We start from the raw sequence: 9,810 nt of genomic DNA, 5'->3' as shown, positions 1-9,810 counted from the left end.
ATCGTGGTCACTGTAAAGGCATTTTCCAGACCCACATGGCTCCTGGAAACACCTGCGGTTTGAGATGTTTCTGCATGACTGTGACCACCACCCCAGGAATCAACTTTGTCCTCTGGTGAGCCCCATCAGCAGAACTTGCTAAGCGGATCCTCCATGGAACACAATCTCAGTTTCTTTTCCTGTGCAACCCTTTCTCGTGTACCTGCAATGGTTCGGTCACTTCACTAATCTGTCATGTCAGCCGGTGACACAGGAGGCACCATGCTACCTGCAGCCTCCCAGATGACTGCCCGGCAGCTGCCTCTAGTTGGAGACATCCTTTGCCTTTAAAGCTTGCAAACCAATAAGGATGACTTCAGTCACCTTCAACTGCCTCCAGTTTTGTTTTTCAGCAGGAGAAAAGCATCTGCATTATTAATGAAATCAAGAAGAGAGAGGGAGAAAATCATACTTCCAGTTGAATTCTGGCCTTACATAAATATAAGCTACTCAAAGAAAAGCAACGGGCCAGGAAAAATGTTAACAGCTATCATAGAAAAAAAGATTACTTTCCATAATATATAAAGAGCTCCTACAAATCAAAAAGAACAGGCAAATGACCCATTGGAAAAACGGGCAGCAAACATTGTCACAAGCTGTGTTCGTTGCCTCCTGTGGCAGTCAGTCCTCTCTCCCCCTTCCTAGGGGATCCCGAGCTGCTCAGGGCCACCTCTACCTGCCCAGTGCCCTGGACTCTGGATTCCTCAAGGCCCATCACAGTTGGTCATTCTCCTTGCCCGTGGCCCACAGATAGAACAGATCATGGGCAGGTGATGCCGTCAGTCCCATCTCCTGGGAGAGGTTGGAATGGGGCTTCCAGGAAAGGTTTTCCTCAACCTTAAAAAGAGACACTGAAAGGGGAGCCCCCCTTTCCTGCTCCTGGGCATTGTGGCAGACATGCAAGGCCTGAGGCCACTGTAGATGACTAGGACCTGGAGGGGAGCTGGCCGAAGATGGGATTTCCCTGAAGACAGCAGAGCAGAGAAATGGAAAGTACCAGGACCTCCGTGATATCACTGCTAAGTTGGAGCTACTTTTAATCTGCACTTTTTTTTTGTTTTAACTGAAAAAATTGGTTTTAATTGTGGTAAAGTGCATGTAACATAAAATTTACCTTAGTAACCATTTTTCAGTATATAGTTCAGTGGCAGTCCAGTTAAATACCTAAACACTGGTGTGCAACCATCCCCACCGTCTGTCTCCAGAACGTTTCCATCTCCCCACACTGAGACTCTGTCCCCATGACACACTGACCCCCACCCCCTTCCCAGCCCCCTGCACCACTGTCTACTCTCTGTCTCTGCAAGTCTGACTCCCCTAGGGGCCTCACAAAAGTGGGTCCACACAATATTTGTCTTTTTGTGACTGACTTGTTTGACCATGTTTTCAAGGTTCACCCATGTGGTAGCAGGCGTCACAACTTCCTTTTTTGGGCTGAGTGATATTCCATTGTGTGGATGGACCAGATTGCGTTCATCTGTTCATCCTTTAATGGACACTTGGGCTGCCTCCACCTTTTGGCTATTAGGACTAGTACTGCTATTGACGTGGGTGTGCAACTAATTCTTTGAGTCCTTGCTTTTGATTCTTTTGGGTAAATACCTTTAAGTGGCATCGCTGAGTCATCTGGCCATCGTGTTTATCTTTTAAGGAGCAGATACGCTGTTTTCCACAGCAGGTACACCATCTTACGTGTCCTCATCTGCGGTTCTTTTTTTTTTTTTTTAAGATTTTATTTATTTATTTATTTGAGAGAGAGTAAGAGAGCAAAAATGAGTGGGGGAGGGGACAGAGGGAAAGGAAGAAGCAGACTCCCCGCTGAGCAGGGAGCCCAACGTGGGGCTCAATCCCAGGACCCCGAGATCACGACCTTAGCCGAAGGCAGACGCTTAACCGACTGAGCCACCCAGGCGCCCCTATCTGTGGTTCTTTCAACACAAGAAGATAAATTCCTTATTGGCAAAACCAGTTGAGTCACATTTTTCTGTTCCTTGCTCCCCAAAGCATCCTAAATAATACAGATATGAACAGGCACTTTTATAGATACGATTGGCCAATAAACATATGAAAATATGCTCAGCCGAAGTAGTTAAATAGGGAAATGCAAATTGCAGTCACAGTGATATAATTCGTGCCTATTAGATCGGCAAAGAGTAAAAGGATTGATAGCAGGTAATGCTGGTGAGGCTGTGGGGTGCAGGTTCTCCGGGACGCCCCGGGAGGAAGTTAGCACAGCATTTGGAGAGGGCACTTCGACGGTATCGCTCAACATTTACATGCACACACCCTTTAACTTCACAATGCCACTTCAACCTATTTGGTAGGAGCACTTGCACAAATACACCAAGGAGTAAGTAACTGGAAAGATGTTGATTTTGAGCAATAGTAACAGCAAAAACGGGAAGCAGTCCAAATTGCTTCCAAGAAGGACTTGAGTAAATAAACCGTGACACAGTGGCACTCTGGAAAACCAGGCAGTTTCGAGAAGAAGGAGCTTTTTAGCTAAGTGTGCAGACATGGGAAAAACAACAACAACCCAAGACAATGAGTAAAAAGTTCAGTGCAAAACAAGTCACGGAATAACGCAAACCATACAATTGCACTTACGTAAAACCTTGTATCGGAATGTATACAGACAGGCTGTGTGTTTCCATATGCAAACCCATGGACAAGAGACTATAAAGGAGGAGGGTGAAGTATTAACAGTGGTTCCTCTGTAGGGAGAAAGTGGGGAGGTGGGAAGAAAGAGAGCACTTTAACTTTGAATTCTATGTTCCATTTGAAACCAGTTTTTACAGTGTTTTACTGTATTGTGTGGTTTCTTAAAAATGCAAGCCACTCGTGATGTTCAAAGTCAATATATAAAAGGGATGTGTTATGGGAAAAAAAGGTTTCATTGTACGAGGGGGTGGTTCTGCCCGTCCCTGCCCCTCCGAGGCCACCCCTACATCACAGACGACAGCGGTTCCGGCCAGTGAGGAAACTGCACCAGCATCCAGGCCGCCAGGCAAGGTCAGTGCCCCCAGTTTCTCAGCCTGGGGCCCAGCGGAGCCTGCAAACAGAGCCCTGGCTCGCGGGACCCCGCAGGCCTCCACCAGAGAAAACATCAGTCACACGCACCTCCCCATTGCGTCCTACCTGGTGTCGCCCGCAGAGTTCTGACCTCCACTCAGAGCCAGGTTCCCCAAGAGAGCTGAACGTTCCAGCCACCGCAGCCATGTGTCCGAGCCATGTGACCGATTTGTTGCTGCTTGGCTGGGAACCTGCCTTCTTGCTGTTTTGTTTTTGGGGGTCCCGACAGCCCTGGGGGACGACAGCTTACCTCGTGGGAGGGATGCTGAACACAGGAGGTGCCGCAGGCTTCATTCACCTGGCAGGGGTCCTTGCGAAGGGTTCCACCCGTACAAGTTGGAGGGCCCAGGAGCCTGGTACCTGGAGAAATACTCATGTATTTTCTTTTACGCATTTCCACATTTTTCACAGCCACGTCAGCTGTCAACCCGAGCAGTGTCCCCTGACCTCGTAAGCTTCGATATCCGGACCTGTGACATGGGGATGGGAATACCTGGCTCACAGAGTTGAGGTGGGGATTAAGTGAGCTGATGCACAGTGTAAGGGCTGAGATCAAGTAGCCTGGGGCAAAGGACAGGGGCACAGAAGATAGAGGATTTGACCCAGTCTAGGCATCCTGGAGGGCTTCTTGAAGGAGGGAGCAGAGAGCTGAGTTTTGAAGGCTATCCCAATTACTACTGCCGTGCAATAAGAACGCCCCAGCTTAGTGGTGGAAAAGAACCAGTTCCTGTTCATAGACTCTGAGCCAAGAATTCACCGTGCCTGGCCCCACCTCCACCGCCTTTGGGAGACTCGAAGTCTGGGCACAGCTGGGATTGGAATCACCTGGAGGCACCTTCACTCACATGTCTGGCAGTGGGTGCTGGGCTGTTGGCTGGGACCTCAGCTAGGCTGTCAGCTGGAATGCAGACCCAGGGCTTCTCCCTGTGTTCTCTCAGCGTGGTCTGGTTGGCTTCCTGGTGGCCTGGAAGCATCCCAAGAGAACCAAGTGGAAACTTTATCACCTTTTATAACCTAGCCTTGGAAGTCACATAGCATCACTTCTGCCACAGTCATAACCACTCAGATTCAAGGGGATAGACCCCACTATAGATGAAAGAACTGTCATTGTAAGAAGATTGTGTGAAGTGGGAGATACTGTTGCTGACTTTGTTTGTTTGTTTGTTTGAGAATATAATCTGCCACAAAAGCCAGTAGCAAGTAGGAAGTATGTATTCCAGACCAAGGGGGTAGGAGCATGTTCTCCAGGCTGCCCGGGACTGTTGTACAGGTTGTGCACTGTACAAAGGCACCCAGCCAAGTGGGAGCTGAAATCCATCCTGTCCTCCATTCACTGAGCTCTATGCTCATCACAAAGCTGCATCTGCTCGGAGGAAGGGGAGACATTTCCTTTGCAAAGGGCATTGTCCACTTACTAAGGGGAGAGGCCACAGAGTTGTGTATACTCAGGAGAGCACACTTTTCTAATATCCATAAAATAATCACACGGACCGGCTGTGGTCCTGGTTGGTCTTGTCATGAGGAAGGGGAGCAGAACTAGAGGCTGGAACAGGAGGTGGGGGGAGAGGGAGAAGAGGAAAGAGGATGGGAGAGGAGGGAGGGGATGAGAATGCAGGGCAAGAGAGGGGAGGGCCAAGGAGGTCCAAGGCTCAAGACTCAGGCTGAGCCCCAGGGGCTCTGCTCCTCTGTTGTCCCTGGCTCCCCAAACATACTCACCCAAAAAGTAATTTCCATGTCATTTTGGCCTCCTCTGGCCAGGATTCTAGTTTGTTCTGGTGTTCCCAATGTTACCTAGGGGTCATTACCAACATGGAGCAAACCGTCAACTCAGCAGAGAAGCAGAGGTAGGACTGGGGCCAAGAAGCCCAGACTCCAGATGTCAGTGGGGACACAGCCCATCCCGGAGAAGTGAAGGTAAGAACCAGGACGACGTCCCTCCTTAGAGGATTAGGGCCCGCGTCCTTCAGAGGCCCCGAGTCCTCCCTACGGAGACAAAGAGGAGAGGACTCCATGTCCCTTTGTTTCACATTTCATCATTTTCCCCAAATTTCCCTTTATGGAGATGGGGCTATTTTGAAGATCTCTCAGCGCTATAAAAATCAAGCCAGAATCGCATGTCTGGGCTTCCATAGAGTCCGCCGTAGGAAATGTGGAACACAAAAGCTATTTATACAGTGAAGGGAGCATTTCGGTAAGAAACTTACAACCGGTGTTTAGAATTAATTTAGTGCCTTGTCTGCTCCAAGGACATATGCTATGTGTCTGGAATTATGGCACCTCCAACACCATATGTGCATGTTTGATGTGTCCAGGAAGGAGCTCGGAGCCTCCTGGCATGCAGTCACGGGTGCGCTCTGCGTGGCGGCAATCATCACACCTCCCCAAGTGTGTGAATGCTGCCGATGCATCTAGAATCCCACAGTCTTTGGAAATCAGTGGGCATATGGCGCGTGTCTCGCATTTTGGCACCAGGAACAGAAAATAAACGGAGGTGTGCCATCCGGAGTCAGGCAGAGTGCGACCCACACTGTCTTTGCTGTCTCGACTTCACACGATGAGGTGGATTCCCAGCTCAGAGGGGGCAGGCGGATGTCTCCAGGGCCGGAGCTGAACAGACTGGAGCCTGCGGAGGGCCCACTGGAATCCGACGCGGGGATGGGGATGCACCTGTTCCGTATCCGGCAGCCCTCGCTGGTTTCTCCTCTGAAGCACTGAAAAGGTAAGCAGTCCGTCTGGTGGAAGATCTTAGCGCAGGGTGGGCGCAGAAAGATGCAATCATCACAGCAGAGGCAGGCCCTCACACACTCTTCCAGAAGGAATTGGGGAAAGCCGCGACTGTCACCAACCAGGTATGGACTCATTGTCCCCATGGCGCCCAGACATACTGAGAAGCCCCACAACCCTTCTCTACTGGCCCTGTGGGGGCCACATCCAAATTCTCTTATGCACTCAGCAAACGTTTACTCAGTTCCCTTACTATAGGAGTTAGTTATGCAAAAAAGAACAAGAGCACCAAACGTCCGTCTTCGTGGAGCTGACATTCCAATCAGGGCGATCTGCTCTGGCTGCCACAAGATACCACAGACCGGCGGCTTAAACAACAGACATTTATTTCTCATGGTCCTGGAGGCTGCAAGTCCAAGATCGAGGTGCCATCAGGGCTGGTTTCTGGCGAGAGCTCCTCCTGGCTTGCAGGTGGCTGCCCTCCTGCTGTGCACCCATGGGGAGAGAGAGGGATCCTTGGTGTCTCTTCCTCTTCTTTCAAGGTCACCAGTCGTGTTGGATTGCACCCCCCCCCCATGATCTCATGTAACCTAATCATCTCCTCAAAGGCTCCAACTCCAGATACAGACACATTAGGAGTTAGAGCTTCAACATATAAATGGGAAGGGAGGGGACACAATTTAGTCCATGACGGGGGAAGAGAGACACACAGGATAATAAGCCCATTACATCAAATAGCAGAAGGAAAGTGCTATGAGGAAAAATGAAGCACGGGAGGGGAATGGGGAGTGCAGAGTGGGCTTGCAAATTTAATGAGGGTGCTTGGGAGAGCCAGCGGAGAGGGGACATTTTCATGGAACAAGCCACTCAGCCTTGCAGAGACAGAGGAGGGCAAGGGCGCTCTGGGGTGGGAGACACAGGTGCAGAGGTAGAGGAGACTTGGGGAGGCCAGCTGGCTGGAGGGGTGGGTGTGGGGAGTGAACCAGTTTCCAGAAGGCAGCTGAGCTTGGATGAGCAGTGGGGGACAGTCCTTGCGGACCCCACAGAGGATGGCGAGGTTCAGCTTTTTCTCTTGGTGACAGTGATGAGGAAATCTGGTTGAGTTCGGAACAGGGCAGCAACACGACCTAACCACCCCCTCCCATCCTCGGCTGCCAGGGGAGACTATTCTGTATCAGGGTAAAGGTTAAAATGACATTAAAAAAATTTTTTTTGAATTCGATGTGTTCTTGCTTTCGTGTCTGATTTTCAGTTCCCCTGGGCAACCCGTAGATAAAGCCCAAAGTCATAGTCAGGGGACCTGGGCAGAAGCTCTTGCTCCTGGGATTGGGGACGAGCCACCTAACTGCCCTGCCAGTGACTGCATCTGAGCGGGGATGGTGTCACAGCATCCACAGTGACCGCCACATGGCTGCGTGTCAAGCGCAGGCTGAGCGAGGAGGGTAGTTGTCAAACTGAGCAGGGACAGCACGAGATGAATCACTCGTGTGGTGTTGTCACCACAGAATGTCCCCCACCGCACCCACCACTGCCCACTCCCTGAAGGTAGAGGCTTGGAATGGTTTTTCCATTTTCATTCAATGTTGACCAAATTCTTCTTCAAATTGTGCAAACTAAAAGTCAGCTCATGAGCCAAGAATAATATTGCCAAATACAAAGCACAAGAACATAAAAAAAAAAAGTTAGGTTTTTAAAAATCAGGTACTCTGTGCAGGAGGTAAAGAGTTCATCAGTACAAAGGGGTGTAGGGAGAGGGCAGGCTCCCTCCCTGTCCTGACGGAGGCGAAGATGTCACTGATGCTTGCACCTCATTCAGGAAGACACAGCTGTACTTGTATCTCTGCTTTGTGTACTTCTTATACACATGTGTATACAGAATCCCTTCAACTTCAAAAGGGCTAGTGAATCATTCTCTTCCTTTGGCGCCTTGACTTTTTCTCCTGAGCAAGATGCATTGGATACTGTTCCATATAGGCCCACAAAGAACTTCCTCATTCTTTTTCATAGAGGAAAAGTACCCTAACTCAGTCAAGCAGACTCTTATTGCTTTGGGCTGTTTTCCATTTTTGGTTCACTTCTGCAGTGTTGGAAAGAGCATGCTGTAGAAATGCTTTCTGAGTGCCTGTGTGAACACATCTGTAGGACAAGTTCCTAGCAGAGGAGAAGCTGGGTCAGGGGCTAGGGGTGTCTGACATTTGGAAAAGTGTCAGCAGATCACCTTCCCAAGAGCCTGTGTCTACATACGCCCTGACCCCCCATGCATGGGTATCCGTGTCACAGGGCTGCCATAACAAACAAGCATAAGCTGGGGCTTAAAACAACAGCAATAGAGCTTTGTGCAGTGGCAGTATTGTAGCCAATGAGGTTTATCCAAGGTGCGATTATTGCTAATTGAAAACAACAGGAATAGAGCCCCTTCTAGATCCGGGGGCCAGAAGTCCAGAATCAGGGCGTCAGCAGGATTGTTACCTTCTGGAGGACGAGAGGGGCAATCTGTCCTGTGTCTCTTTTCCAGCTCCTGTGAGTTGCTGCTGTTCCCAGGCTCCTGGGCTTGTAGACACATCCCTCCAATCTCTGCCTGTGTCTGCACACAGCCTTCTCTCCCACTGTCGTGTGTCCAAACGTCCCCTGTCTTCTGAGGCCACCAGCCTTTGGTTGGGACCCACGCTAACCCAACATGACCTCCTCATGACCTGATGACACTTGCAAAGACCCTATTCCTAAAGAAGGTCACATTCACAGGTACTGGGGATTACCACTTTAACTTTCCTCTTTTGGAGGGTGTGATTCAACCCATGGCAGAGGTATCATCAAATGCTTTTCTCTTTACCTCTGTGAGGGACCCCAGGTACTTCTTATAGGAGAGTCGATTCAGGCTAATGGTGGAAATCCCACCAAGTTGCTCTCCCACCAACCCTCCTGCTGCCTCGTCAGCCAGCGCTGACACCTGAGATCCTTTGTGTGCTCTTCCCAGAGGTCCTCCAGTGCTGGTCCTCAGGCGGGCCTGGGGATGGTGAGATGGGAGCCCTGGGATGTGGGCAGTGGTGTCACAAGATGGCCCCACACACTCCCCAGATCTGGTACCACCTAAAGAGTCTTTGCCTGGGGCTGTGCAGTCCCCTTAACTGGAGAGTAAACCCCAAGGTCCTGTGAGCTAAAAATCACCTCTAGCCAACATTATGCTTTTAAAGGTCCTTCTTTGGTTTGTCCCTGCATTTTGGCCACGGCATCCACGGAGACCATGGTCCGGCGTGGACTCTCTCGGGGTCCCCCCAGGTGTGTGATAGGGCCACAGGACACATTTCCACTGTGCTCAGGTAAGGAGGCTCCTGGCCAGGGAGAGTGTCACAAGAGGAAATACCGAAGTCTGCTCTCCTCTTGCCTCCATCAAACCCGCCCGTTCACAGGGCTTGGAGCGCAGGCTCAGCCCCCGAGCATCCCTTGCTGTGGTCTGTCTGCAAGATGAATGGTCCAGAGACAAGCCCCCAGGAGAAACGCGGGAGATGTAGAGAACCTCTGGGTCCCATGGATGAAGCACCTAATGGCCCAAGGAGGTTTGCTCCGAGAAACTTGCCGTCTGCCCCATCCAAGCATCCTTTCTCGTGATGAGGATCCTAAGTGTTTTGCCCCGTGTAAGTGGTGTTTAAGGAGCTTTGTGTCGGGAGGGGGTGAGCACACACCTGTTTAAGTGGAGTGGGCCAAGAGCTGTTGTGCACCACTCTTGATTTATTGACTCACTTCTCCCACTTGATTTCCCACCATGGGGCTGGAAGCCACATGAAAATCTTCCAAATGCTGCTCAGAAAACAGGGGGTCATCCCCTGAATACAGCACCTGCTCCCTGAAACAGCCAGAGAAAATCCCTCAGCAGAACTTACCACGGGGTGTGCGCGGCTAATCGTGAGCTGTGAACACACTCAGGGCTCCCAGTCCACGCCTGATAAATGTACCAAGAGGAGGAATTTGATTTGCTAG

At 50.4% G+C, this 9,810-nt stretch overlaps 1 pseudogene; it reads left to right on the top strand.

Annotated features, from left to right (window-relative positions):
* Positions 1–8,165: 8,165 nt before the first annotated feature.
* Positions 8,166–8,314, top strand: LOC117999685 (annotated as a pseudogene).
* Positions 8,315–9,810: the final 1,496 nt, after the last annotated feature.

Source organism: Mirounga leonina, unplaced genomic scaffold (genome assembly GCF_011800145.1).
Source record: "Mirounga leonina isolate KUSES-001 unplaced genomic scaffold, KU_Mleo_1.0 Mir_454, whole genome shotgun sequence".
Taxonomy (NCBI): domain Eukaryota; kingdom Metazoa; phylum Chordata; class Mammalia; order Carnivora; family Phocidae; genus Mirounga; species Mirounga leonina.
This window is presented reverse-complemented; position numbering and strand designations above follow the sequence as displayed.